Here is a 15,035-nt window from a genome sequence, read left to right on the forward strand (position 1 = left end):
TCCAGTAAAGGAAAAACTTGAGACTGAAAGGTTTTAACAGTAATCCAAATGACTGAACGTAAATATTGCTACAGTAACATACTAGCTACTGTTGTTGACATTAACTAGCTTGCCGTCCAAAATGGTGGACACCGGGGCGTCACGTGACCCTGTGACGTCAGGTGAAATACCTCAATACACATTTTGCAGTAAACAAGAGGGACTTCTTCCACCGGTGGAAGAAGACTATTTCCCTAACAATGGCCTGTTAAAATAAGCGGAGCAATACAACACTGTCTGTACTGAGTGCAACTGGAAAACCGGATTGTCGAGAGACGCGTGAGTTTTTCATGCAGCATCAGTGCCAGCTGAGTTTAATAATCTTTAATTCACTATTTTTCCATTAACCGTCGGTGCAGTAATGTAATAACAGTAACTATGTAGGTTGTGTTTTTTAATAGCAGGGAAAAGCTAAATTCGAGCGTTTGATTATAAGCTCATGGCTTGGTGGCATCTTTCATAATATTACCAAGAGCAGCAGCTGGTTTGTTCCTCACCTCAGTGAAATAACAGGCTTCATTATTACAAAGTCAATAAATCAATCGCATTATAATAATAGTAATAATAGCTTTTATACAAAATTATTTATCATGACTTATTCACAGCAATTTCTGATAAGACCAAAGTCCCTAATGCAGCAAAACCACTTTTAAAAACAAATGCAACATGAAATTTAATTATTCGATTATATTTTTACAGATTAGAATGATTGATTTTTCATAATTCCATGAATTCTGCTGACAGTCGGAGCTGAAGACAGGTTCCCCATGTGAGGCTGAATGTAAAGCCAGGATGCTTCAGTAAGAATCAACAATCTGTCTGTAACAATGGTGACACTGTCATGTGGTGCTGTGGGCTGGAGCTTCATGAACCTTTATGATGTGAACATATCATAGTACAGAAAGAATACTTTCACTCAGCTGAGACCATTCATCATGTTCACTGTTATATTCATGTGTCTGTGGCTTTCACTCGGTGAGTTAACTTTGACTTTTTGTTCTTGCAGAAATATTAAGCATTGAATTAGTGATTTATTCATCTGTGTGGTGGGAAGAAAAATGAGAATGTGCATGTTCTCTTCTCTTGACTCCATGGCAGCTTCAATCAAGCCACTTTTCACTCATACAATTATAGATGAAGGCAGTGATGTTACTCTGTCCTGCAACTATGAAGCAAGTGGTAAAGGAAACTACCTGCACTGGTACAGACAATATCCAAAATCTAAACCTGACTTCCTTCTTTTTATATCACAAAGTGGACATAAAAGTGACTCAATCCCACCACGTCTCTCTGCTGAAGTTGATGAAAAGAATAACCAAGTGGATCTGCTCATCTCCTCTGCTGCTGTATCAGACTCTGCACTATACTACTGTGCTCTGCAGCCCACAGTGAAAGGAAATCCAACTGCACTGTACAAAAACTTTCACACAATTATGTTATACTGAAGGCTGATCACTTGTCAAAGTTACATAATTCCAGATGATATAATATCAATGATATAATGAGTTAAAATAAATAAATGGGGAGTTAGATCGGTCAATAAAATATATATTCAGTGTGTCTTGGCTCGGTCTCCTGCTCCAGATCTATGTTCACACTCAGGATCACACTTTTTGGTTGCTAAGTACAATGATTTCTTAGATTTTTGTTGTTGTTGTTGTTGTTGTCAATGGCTTCATAATATATTCAAAACACACACACACACAAATACTTTCAAGACTCATAATGGTCATTTTAGACTTGCCTTGCCAGTTCCTGAGCTATATATTTAATAAACTCTACAAAGATCAACATACACTTGCATTTGTTGTCCTACCTTAACCTGACCATAGTTTTAATTGATATCACTGTTTAAAGATCGTGATGGCCAAATGAGACTTCGAAGCGCGTATCAAGAATAAGGGGGCAGATGAAGCCCCGCTTTGAGGCTTTGTATCGTTGAGCAGAAAACCACATGATCCATGATAAACAAGGCCTCGGTTGTGATTCACTAAAAGGTTCATTACTCAGACTCTCATTCAGCAGACTTCACTAGCGACCTACTGCTAAGAGAAATGTACAGCATGTTTAATTTCTACATCATGTCAATGTTCTGCCACTTTATATTATTCTTTGCATGTACAGTAATTTGCTCAATGTTCCATTTTAAAATAACATGTCATCAGTTTTTTTTTTTTGCTTGTTTGTTTTACTTGTTTGCCTGTATGTTATTTGGTGTTGACCCTCTGTCTCTCTCTTACACACACACACACACACACACACTGTCTCTTTCTATGGATTTATGGTCAGTATAATTTTGTCTACACTATAAAAAGGTGTACATAAAGGGAGTAAGCTTTGTGTCCAGTGCTTGTGTGATGGGACTGTGAGTGCTACTGCAGCCGTGCAGTGCACAGAGTAACTTTTAGGGGAACCTTTATTGATTTTTGTTGAGGAACAGATTTTTTTTCACTGTGTTTGAATTGAGGTGATTCCTTTTCTTAGAAATTCCCTCCCCAGCCTCACGTGGTTCCCTCACGTGGTTTTCTTCTGAACGAGCCACGCCTCAAGGCGGGGCTTCATTTGCCACGCCCCCTTATACTCGGCACGCGCTTCGGAGCCTCGGCTTCAGACGGCCATCACTATCGACCAATAATTGCTGATTATTGTCTGTCTGTGTTTTGTCACAGCATTAAATCATAATGTATTTTGTGTGTGTGAGCAGTTTAAGGACAGTTCCCCCATTTCCCCCTGATGAAGCGATCAGCCAGGATGTGTTTCTATCTGACACTTAAAGACATTGATTTGAATTAAAAAGTCTGCAAAGGGAATAAATCTGAATTAATAGTACAGATCTTTGGACAGTGAACAGCCCAGAGCGCACAGCGAGCAGTCAGGGGTTCGGTACCTTGCTCAAGGCTGCCCCACGTCAACCTAACTGCATGTCTTTGGATTGTGGGGGAAACCCGAGCACCCAGAGGAAACCCACGCAGACACAGGGAGAACATGTAAACTCCACACAGAAAGGCCCTCCCTGGGTTTGAACCCAGAAACTTCTTGCTGTGAGGTGACCGTGCTAACCACTATGCCGACCAAAAGAACATGCGATGAGGGCAGGACTCGGACCCACGCATGCAGAGCACAATGGATTAGCAGTCCATCGCCTTAACCTCTCGGCCACCTCACCCACGTTTGTGTGTGTGTTTATTTATTTTGTATGATGCAATGATCTTTGGTGTGTTAGTAACTCTGTCAAAGTCAAAACTCAGACTCATTAAAATATTTGTTGGAACATTATTGCTGTATATTTATATAATAAGCCTGTTATGAAAATGTGAAAACTACATATTCAAAAAAAAAATAAATCCGTCTAAAATGCTCATCTGAAGTCTGACTGAAAATGAAATTCTAATCATTTGAAACCAATCGCAGTAAATTCTGTGCTGCTTTTCCTGATGGTAGAATAATTATTGGACTCGGACTGATGAGTTCGGAACCAAACAAAACCGCTTCCTCATAAAGCAACGTGGTGGAACAGAAAGACTTCACCGGCCAATCAGGTGGCACTTTCCTCATGAATATTCATGATTTTCCCGCCCACCTTGCGGAAATAGACCCCTTCCCATGTTTGTAAACAAACCGACCGTTGCCAGGATGCGCGCGCAGCCTGGACCCAGAAACAATGGCGCTGCCCATAGACCGGCATTATGAGCTGTCAGATTATGCAAAACAGTTGTCGTTACAAGATCGAGAATGCTGCATAAATAAGTTAACTCTAACAAGTGGACATCGCCTACCGGATCCGTATTTAATTAAAGAGTGGACGGACGATGTTAGTAAATTCCCTGGTATACAATGGCCAGATATACTGTATACTCGTACCTTATTGACAAGACTTCAGTGTACACCCACGAAAAACTTCGTGCCTACAAGTCTTTAGACGCATATGATTATGTTATGATGGCACAAAATCTGGACTGCTTGAGTCAAGCGAGACCTCTCCTACAAACAAAATTGCATGCAAAGCTAAGTTAACATGCTAACAATATTCATTACATTGTGTAACTATGACCCAGCTAATCAGACAAACGTTACCAAAGTATTTTGCTACATCAATAAACGAAGACTAGAAAGAATAAAAAAGAAAGATTTAATAAATACAGTAGCCTGATCTTACCTGTGATGAAGTGGGCGCTGCAAACCCGCGCATTTTTGATAGTGCTTTCATCCCAGTCTACACGTTTGATGGCTTGTAGTCATAGACGTTGGCGATTTTTTTGGAATGGGTGAGATCCTGCTGGAATTCTGTACATTTTAACCCCATCACTGCTACGATTCTGACACCCAACAACACAACAACTAGGCATTTCTTCCAAATATTTCTTCTCGTCTCTACCGTCGCTGAGTCTTTTTTGGGTCCAGGCTGCGCGCGCAATTTCCTCTTACCTATGAATGATGTTTACTGCAAAGGGGTCTATTGAAAGGTGTTTGTGTTTAAATGTTTGGAAATCCCCACAAAACGCTCCTTTGTAGAAGCGGCGAGATCAGGATCCCAGCAGCGACTCTGACACAGCGCTTATTCCTGCAGCACCACTGGGTTTATTCAGGGCCGCATTAACCCTTGCCGAGGCCCTGGGCAGACACCCCCCCAAGGCCCCACCCCCGCCTGTTGTCAACTGCGCTCAGCAAATTCACCCCCTCAGACATGCCTGTCTAACTAGACACAGAAACTTAAATAATGACAGTGGCACAATTAGAAATACTATTGAACGATAAAACTTTATATCTGTCAACACCTATTTAATCGAGAAAAAGCAATGGTGAAATAGGCAATTGCATGGTGAAAAAATCCATCAGACATCACGGTTAACAAGTCTGGTTAACGAAAGTTTAGCCTCAAGAAGCCTTTGAATGAGTGAGTCAATGAACAACATGTCAAGAACATAACCTAGGCCTACAACAGTTTCTTTAGTATTCAGAACAAGAACATTCATTTGGTATATAACCGTTTGTTTTCATTTTGGAATCCAGGCGACTTTTAACTTGTGAAAACAAAGAGCGATAACAAAGAAGGAAAAATATCTTGCTAGAGGTCTGCGCGGGACAGAATTTTCAGTCCCGCCCGCTCCCACATTGTGCAGTCCCGCTCTCGCCCACTCCCGCAAAGAATTATTATTTTTAGTCCCGCTCCCGCATGCCATATTTTGTCCCGCTCCCGCCTGCAAATCCCGCATGATGCAGACGTTCGCGTTATTTCTCACGAAAGTTCTTGTCATTGGCTTGGGGAATTAAACATGCTGAGCTTAGCTGAGCTCTCCACTGACCGATCCTTCACCTAGTGCACGTAGCGAGGTTGCGCATTGCCAGGCGGCATGCGCAGCTGAGGCTTTACAGAGATACCCAACACACCTACCAAAATCTACAGTGGATATTAAGAATATTGTACATTGCACATAGCTTATATCTCACTCCTCACATTTACATTCTAGGAAATACAAGTAGACCTATAAGAAATTAATATAATTTAAAGACACAGCGTGATGGTGCCCCGCCCCCTACTTTGAGTGGATTTGAGCATAAATATCTACAGCTCACGTTTAGGGGTGCGTTTCAAGCAATGTACCTCTTTTTAAAGCAGCACTTACTTCTGAAGCACTGTGAGCTTCACTAGAGGAGCTCTGCTCTTCTGCCATGATCGGAGATCTCAAACACGGAAGAGCGGAAAGGAATCGGAAACGTACGCGAGATTAGACCACATCTGCAAATTTAGGCATCTTAAAATGTTTTTATTAATGCCAAATAAAATATCCAGCACAAATTATATATGATAGACATAAATTAATAATTTATAAATTTTATTTTAAACACATTTTTAGTTAGCGAGACTGCAGCTTATCACCTCTCCCTCCCGCGCCCGCAATGAGCCTTCAGAACTTGTCCCGCGCTGCACTGCTTCGCGTCGAGTCCCGCGGGAGTGCAGGGCTCTATATCTTGCTTCTCAGAAATAAATCTCAAAATGTTAGGCTATGTGAAACATTTCATCCTTTCACACACGTAATGTCCCAAACAGCAGTGGCACACAGCTTTGCGCATTCAGTTTGACAGCCATGGGTCAACTTACAAGGGCACTTTCCTACTTTTCTGGAAAGCGAAGTCATTAATTACAACCCCGATTCCAAAAAAGTTGGGACAAAGTACAAATTGTAAATAAAAACGGAATGCAATAATTTACAAATCTCAAAAACTGATATTGTATTCACAATAGAACATAGACAACATATCAAATGTCGAAAGTGAGACATTTTGAAATTTCATGCCAAATATTGGCTCATTTGAAATTTCGTGACAGCAACACATCTCAAAAAAGTTGGGACAGGGGGAATAAAAGGCTGGAAAAGTTAAAGGTACAAAAAAGGAACAGCTGGAGGACGAAATTGCAACTCATTAGGTCAATTGGCAATAGGTCATTAACATGACTGGGTATAAAAAGAGCATCTTGGAGTGGCAGTGGCTCTCAGAAGTAAAGATGGGAAGAGGATCACCAATCCCCCTAATTCTGCACCGACAAATAGTGGAGCAATATCAGAAAGGAGTTCGACAGTGTAAAATTGCAAAGAGTTTGAACCTATCATCATCTACAGTGCATAATATCATCAAAAGATTCAGAGAATCTGGAAGAATCTCTGTGCATAAGGGTCAAGGCCGGAAAACCATACTGGGTGCCTGTGATCTTCGGGCCCTTAGACGGCACTGCATCACATACAGGCACGCTTCTGTATTGGAAATCACAAAACAGGCTCAGAAATATTTCCAGAGAACATTATCTGTGAACACAATTCACCGTGCCATCCGCCGTTGCCAGCTAAAACTCTATAGTTCAAAGAAGAAGCCGTATCTAAATATGATCCAGAAGCGCAGACGTCTTCTCTGGGCCAAGGCTCATTTAAAATGGACTATGGCAAAGTGGAAAACTGTTCTGTGGTCAGACGAATCAAAATTTGAAGTTCTTTATGGAAATCAGGGACGCCGTGTCATTCGAACTAAAGAGGAGAAGGACGACCCAAGTTGTTATCAGCGCTCAGTTCAGAAGTCTGCATCTCTGATGGTATGGGGTTGCATTAGTGCGTGTGGCATGGGCAGCGTACACATCTGGAAAGACACCATCAATGCTGAAAGGTATATCCAGGTTCTAGAGCAACATATGCTCCCATCCAGACGACGTCTCTTTCAGGGAAGACCTTGCATTTTCCAACATGACAAGGCTAAACCACATACTACATCAATTACAGCATCATGGCTGCATAGAAGAAGGGTCCGGGTACTGAACTGGCCAGCCTGCGGTCCCGATCTTTCACCCATAGAAAATATTTGGCGCATCATAAAACGGAAGATGCGACAAAAAAGACCTAAGACAGTTGAGCAACTAGAATCCTACATTAGACAAGAATGGGTTAACATTCCTATCCCTAAACTTGAGCAACTTGTCTCCTCAGTCCCCAGACGTTTACAGACTGTTGTAAAGAGAAAAGGGGATGTCTCACAGTGGTAAACATGGCCTTGTCCCAACTTTTTTGAGATGTGTTGTTGTCATGAAGTTTAAAATCACCTAATTTTTCTCTTTAAATTATACATTTTCTCAGTTTAAACATTTGATATGTCATCTATGTTCTATTCTGAATAAAATATGGAATTTTTAAACTTCCACATCATTGCATTCCATTTTTATTCACAATTTGTACTTTGTCCCAACTTTTTTGGAATCAGGGTTGTAAATCATTGAACTCAAGCTGGCATAGTGTGTGAAGACATGGTGGACAGTGATCGTATTAACAATGACGGGTGATTTATGCGACGAGACAAGGTGGGCTTCCTTACGGGTGGCGAAATGCATCAAAAATGTTGTCAATATCGTTTCATATTTTCCGATCTTGCTACCTCCGAGGCCCCCTAGTGGCCGAGGCCCTGGGCAGCTGCCCATGAAGCCCATTAGGATAACACGTCCTTGGGTTTATTCCCGCACCGGCAGCTTTCAGTTTTCCTTTTCACTGCAACAACAAGTGCTTTAAACACCTCATTATTACAAAAAGGGTCAAAAATAGCAGTGAACAGGCGGAAACGCTCTCAGGAATAGAGTTAACAGCGTTCAGACACGTCCTGGCTGATCGTTTCATCAGGGGGAAATGGGGGAACTGTCCTTAAACTGCTCACACACACAAAATACATTATGATTTAATGCTGTGACAAAACACAGACAGACAATAATCAGCAATTATTGGTCAGTAGTGATGGCCGTCTGAAGCCGAGGCTCCGAAGCGCGTGCCGAGTATAAGGGGGCGTGGCAGATGAAGCCCTGCCTTGGGGCGTGGCTCGTTCGGAAGAAAACCACGTGACCGATGAAAAACGAGGCCTGGTTCCCGTCAGAGTTTCATCCTGAGAGTCGATTCCCGGATAAAAGCGGGAAAAAGAGCCTCCACTTTGTAGGTTGGAGAGAATATCGGAGAGAATATTTCTTTTCTTTCAAACTTTTTTTGGAAAATGTTATACTGCAGGGCGGCACGGTGGTGCACGGGCGCAGATAGAGGGGGGGACGGGGGGGATTCGTCCCACCCAGATTTAAATTCACCTCGTTCGGTCCCCCCCACTTATAGGGAGGAAAAAACGTCTATGCTGTCTTTCTTTGCATAAGGCAAACCTCACGGAAAAATCAAAAGACTAATTACCATTCGGTTTATTGAGGTGCACAGCAGTGTATACATAGTTGCAACTGCGCAGACTGCACAGGTTGTGAGCTCGAGCTTGGTTGCTATGGTTACCCACAAGTTTGACAGGCATATCAGGGACAGCGCCTCCTAGTTCAGGACCCCAACACGGCATGATGAAGGGTGCCAAAAGGCAGAAAACGATTGCATCGTTAAAAAAAAAAAAAACCGACTGTAAGTAAACTGTGCCTTACTTTACCACATCACCTTGCAATTTTTTGATAGTCTGTTCAAAGTAATGTCGTAGTGAAAGTAAAATCGTACGGAGTAGAGAAGCCTTTCTGGTAGCCTCCTTCTTTCGGTGGTAGCCTGTAGATACAGTGCTCAGAAGGCAGTTTTAATGTTTAATCTGGCGTTCCCTGCCATAATTTCAGCGAGCATATTGTTTCATAAGGAAACTTTGCGAAGAGTTGTTGACTGACCGCCGCTCACGCAACACACAGGCATAGTTAGAAAGTCAGGATGCACTGGTTTACACTTTACACACACACACGTAGCCCAGCCTCTCGCTATGGTTAACAGTTGGAACTTAGCGGTTTTAAAACTAGTTTTGCAGTTTTGCAATTTCTGTGCGTGATGATAATGTGTAAACTTTGGATTTCCATAGGCTATGTTAAAATGTTATCATTGTCCTGGCCTGCAGGTAGTTCCTGGTGATGGCAGTGAGGGAGGTGAAATAACATGTATACACACTACCGTTCAAAAGTTTGGGGTCACCCAGACAATTTTGTGTTTTCCATGAAAAGTCACACTTTTATTTACCACCATAAGTTGTAAAATGAATAGAAAATATAGTCAAGACATTTTTCTGGCCATTTTGAGCATTTAATCGACCCCACAAATGTGATGCTCCAGAAACTCAATCTGCTCAAAGGAAGGTCAGTTTTATAGCTTCTCTAAAGAGCTCAACTGTTTTCAGCTGTGCTAACATGATTGTACAAGGGCTTTCTAATCATCCATTAGCCTTCTGAGGCAATGAGCAAACACATTGTACCATTAGAACACTGGAGTGATAGTTGCTGGAAATGGGCCTCTATACACCTATGGAGATATTGCACCAAAAACCAGACATTTGCAGCTAGAATAGTCATTTACCACATTAGCAATGTATAGAGTGGATTTCTGATTAGTTTAAAGTGATCTTCATTGAAAAGAACAGTGCTTTTCTTTCAAAAATAAGGACATTTCAAAGTGACCCAAAACTTTTGAACGGTAGTGTGTGTATATATATATATATACACACACACACACACACACACATACATATATATACACACACAAAATGGAATCATTTGCTGACAGCTCAGTTCCCCCCAGTTCAAAAATCCTATCTGCGCCCCTGCGGTGGTGTAGTGGTTAATGCTGCCTCCTCACAGCAAGAAGGTCCGGGTTCGAGCCCTGTGGCCGGCGAGGGCCTTTCTGTGCGGAGTTTGCATGTTCTCCCCGTGTCCGCGTGGGTTTCCTCTGGGTGCTCCGGTTTCCCCCACAGTCCAAAGACATGCAGGTTAGGTTAACTGGTGACTCTAAATTGACCGTAGGTGTAAATGTGAGTGTGAATGGTTGTCTGTGTCTATGTGTCAGCCCTGTGATGACCTGGCGACTTGTCCAGGGTGTACCCCGCCTTTCACCCGTAGTCAGCTGGGATAGGCTCCAGGTTGCCTGCGACCCTGTAGAACAGGATAAAGCAGCTAGAGATAATGAGATGAGATGTTATACTGTATATCAATCCAACATTTGCAGTTTGTATTATTAAGTAGTAGTGATTGTGTTATCAAACAATATTAGTGCACTGATTGTAGTAGTGGTAATGCCCTCCCCCCACACTTTTTTCTTTATTTCTTTTTTTGTCTTTATTCTAAAATGGAGCCTGTACACAAGAGGAAATATTCACCGATGTGGGAACATTTTGAAATGGTTCCTCCCAATAAGGTCTGTAGCTCTAAGTTGTTCTGGTCATATTTTATTAGAAGATTTTATCATCATCATGCACAATTATATTAATATTGCATATTCATGGTTGAAGGTGAAGTGCTCGCTGTGCCAGAAGGAATGAGTATAACAAGAATACATCATCAGTGCTGAGGCATTATAGAGCTTTTCATGAGAATGAGCCGCCTGCCAACAGACCAGGCACAAGCATCTTTTTTCTGTTTCAATTGTGTCATCAAAATCAAACTCTGTTTAACTGAAAGATATCATCTTTGTGTTATAGATTCCTGAAAACCAATGATAGATGAGGTCTTGGTTAATCATCATCTTCTTTCACCTGCTCCCATTCGGGGTCGACACAGCAGATCTGTTCCACATATTTAATTTGGCATACGGCATTTTTTCACTCAGGGTACACATTTGGAGAAATAAGATGTTATGCAGGTGTATTTAAAAAAAATTATGTCAAGTTTCTTGTATTAAACTGATATGTTTACAAAACACAGTCTTTGAGTTCAAATTATCTGCTTCTTATCTCCTTCATCAGCCATAAATAGTGTAAACATAAACATCGAAAGTCAGAAAAAAAGTTTTATGAGTTTTTCAAATTCAACATCACTTTTTTTATATTTTCACCATCAAATCATTATTTTCTGTGTTCAACACTTGTTTAATGTGTGGAAAATTAATTAGAATTTTTTTCTTCCTTTGGATAGGTGGGTGATTATTTCATTACATTTTGCATGTAACAGCATAGCATGGAAGATAAACCAGTTTTAAACCTACATGTGCTGTAAATAATGTATCATGGCAGTAATGATGTGGTGTTTTGAAAATGCTAATGTTTTGATGATAACATCAATGGAAAAAAATGGCATATTATAACCAACCAAAATAGAGGAAAAAAATACACCAAATGTTCAAGAAGCCTCTGGGTTGTTTGCAAGAGAATCAGATTCAACAATAACAATATTAAACTAAAACAGCAGAAAAAGCCAAACATAGGATAGCCATAAAGGCTACGTTCAGACTATCAGTCCAAATCCTTTTTTTTTTGCATATCTGATGTGAATCCAATCTTCATGATGGTCTGACCACATTATATATTGCAGATTATCAAATCCAATTTATGTGTCCATGTGGCAATCCTCATTTTCAGTCTTATTCACACTGGTTGATATAGTAATGACATTGCATCCGAAAGTAGTTGATATAAACAATGCAAAATGGAGGGTAATGAAATGGGCTTGCTTATTTACCACATGGTAATGTGGAGCCATGGTGCAGGTTTTATAAAAATAATGATACAGCATCTGAGACAGAGGAGGCTTACCTGCCCTGCTTTATTTTGTGCACCACAAACTAGTATGTTTCCTATGTGTGATGTAAATGCAAACTTTATATGGTGTCAAAAGTCATACATGTAAATAATAATAATAATAAAAATAATGTCCCAGATAGCAAAAGGGCGTTGATTCGACGGGGAATCATCGGCATGTTCTTCGACCATACGCCGTCGAATCATCGTGGATCACTGGCGTTGATTCAACACCGCTTTGCTCATACGGGTTTGCGTTGAAACGACGTTGAAAAGTGGATGGTGGCCGACAGAGAATAGACCCCCTTTCACCCTTTATTCAACTACAGATTTCGGTCGATTTATAGTTTAATTTTCGGCGATGATTCATCCAACTTTACTTCCTGTTTTATGTACAACAGGAAGGCTACAAATTAAGCAAAACAGGCTAAATTAAACTAGCTAACAATAAAGCATCGGGGCTCTTGCCTAGGATGAACACACACATGCATACTTCACCCATGAAAGTGAAACTTAATTTATATCAATGTGCGTAGGCTACGTCCTGTTTAATGTACAACAGGATATAAAAATGCATGCAACAATGCACCTCTCCTAATGTTTGTCAAGCTATCTAATGAGGCATAACTTTTAACATTTATAAGGAACAGAACACACTTGAACAAGTTCTTAGAAACATTTTATGATTTATTTATAATTAATAATTGTGGCCTATTCCTCCTGTGGCGCAGACACCTGTACATGGAAACAGAAAAACATAACCAAAATTAATTTGATGCAGCATTGATAAAGAAAGTCAGCAGTAGGCTATGGGTTTCTAAATGCCACCCTACCTCACGTCTCCTCATCCCTCCCTCTCTGGCGCATACTTAAGCCACTTCTTGATTGCGTCACTAAAAGTAGCGTGTGTGCTCCCTGGCAGCTGCTTTTGTAGAGCATCTGAAAGAAAAAGAACAAAACAACATTGAGACTTTGCATGGTGATAATTGTTAAAGTTTGAGTTGTTAAGACTATGCACGTCACACTCTAGTGGTAGGTGGCAAGTAATGGTACTAGTACAGAAAATATATGTAAAAATCAGAAACCATAGATGTGAATCTTGTGACAATTTAAATGGGATTAAAAAAAAAAAACATTTTAATTTCCCCATTGACACAAAGCGGAAATAGAAATGCCACTACCGGACCGTTCGTCACTCAGTCAGCTTCCCTGGACTTGCCTGCACACCTGCTTTTTCTGAGTAAGGCGCCTGGTGAGTTTCTTAATCCTTTGCATCTTTCACAATATGTTTGTCATTGTCATTATAATCGTAATGTTACAGTTAGTGAAGGAGTTATCAAAGAACGTTTAGAAATAGTGTGCAAGTACTTGCGACAGCTTACTATTTTACCCTCTTTTACAGCTTTGTGCACATGCATAACCTACCAAACAGGACATCATGGATCTTGGTGTCCTTAAACGCAGTTTTTTCCCCCTTTCCAGCCCAGTTAAATTGGCTGGCCAAGCTGTTGACCAGGAGGCTACGCAGCATCCGCCCCACTGTGACCCCTACGTCGGTTCCTCCACAAAGGGCTAAGGTAGACACCTGATAGAATAAAATGTAGCATGAAGACAATAATGAGACAATAATGAGGCTACACAAAAGAACAGGTCAGCTCAAAACGACATGCGACCTAGGCCTACATGCTCGATTTAAACGCTAAGTTTTCACACCAACGCTAAGTTTTCACTCCAACAAGACAACTACTTCGACTCGTTTTTCGATTGAATAATCCATCTGTATTGTTGTTGTTTCAAATGGATACTAGTTGAGGGAAATTTCTCCAATGCGTGATATGACTGAAGTTCATCATAACTTCTTAAACTGCTTGAAATTGTATTCGAAATTCCCTTTATTAATAGTGACTGAATAATGGTACGTACCAGATGTCCAGGGATGAATGAAAATGTAGCGTGGTCCAGTGTTTTTCTCAATGTTGTTTCAATGGTCCAAGCGTAACAGCAGGCCGATCCACAAGAGAGTCGCGATCCAACCGAGTGGTGTGGGAGTTTCACGTGCACCCAGGTATATAACGAAAATGACGTCATCCAGTAAACAGCAGTGGTAATCGCACTGCATTATGGGACAGCGTGGGACATCCAACGACATATCACTACGTATACGTACTGGCCCTTTTTTATATCATGCCTTGAAATGAAAGTCAATACAACAGAGATGAGAGACACCGGGTATGAAAGTAACACCAGGATAAGTTGTAACACCACCATTCCCACCAGTTAGGTATAAGATGCAGGTTTTGTAACACTTTCAATCTTCTTAGAATTAATTTATGATCATCTTGGAAATGTTAAGTTATTTACAAAAAAACTTTCAAAGATAGAAGGTCAAATCCATTACTGAGTTAAGAAAGTAAACTGGTTTTTGTTCTTTTTTTTATCATTTACTTATCATTATCACTTATCATTTACTCGTATCTATGTGTAAGCAGGATAAGACAAACAGTGGCAATTTCAGGCCCGTAGCCAGCATTGTGGAGGGGGGGGGATCTTTTTTTCCCCAAAGGTGGACTTCATCTGGCCCCCTACTCCCGTACCCCCCAAATACACGAGCACACTTCAAATCTTCTAATTTAGACATTTAAAAAAATGTTCTACAACACTCTAGCCTAGTGACTTACCAGTAACAAAATAGACTTGAAGTATTCAGATCCGCTCTGCATAAAGCAGCTAAATCCTCTCTCTGTCTCCTGGCAGAAAGCTCCTTGGTTTGCTCCCCTTGTGTCTCAATCACAGCTGGTATTCTGTAGAAAGACTTCTTTTCACCTTTCCCATCAGCTTTGTTAGAACCCTAACACAGCACAAAAGTTTACCATTGTAGGTTTATGATGAACCAAGTGCCTCGTGGGTTCACATACCGCGCGCTGCCTTTATTTCCCCCAAATCACGAGTTTGTTGGTCTTCCAATATGGCGCAGGGTTTGTTTACTTCCGGTTTCGGGTGACGTCAGTGAA

The 15,035-nt window shown here is 40.9% G+C and overlaps 1 protein-coding gene and 1 non-coding gene across 2 annotated transcripts in view; both read right to left on the minus strand.

Annotated features, from left to right (window-relative positions):
• Window positions 1-15,035, minus strand: part of LOC132891954 (protein NLRC5-like) — an 888,139-nt gene that overhangs the window by 774,848 nt on the left and 98,256 nt on the right. The gene's annotated exons all lie outside the window — the stretch shown is intronic.
• trnas-gcu (transfer RNA serine (anticodon GCU)) lies at window positions 3,124-3,205 on the minus strand. Its single transcript has one exon. It is a non-coding gene; the product is annotated as a tRNA-Ser (tRNA).

This window comes from Neoarius graeffei, chromosome 1, assembly GCF_027579695.1.
Source record: "Neoarius graeffei isolate fNeoGra1 chromosome 1, fNeoGra1.pri, whole genome shotgun sequence".
Lineage (NCBI taxonomy): Eukaryota > Metazoa > Chordata > Actinopteri > Siluriformes > Ariidae > Neoarius > Neoarius graeffei.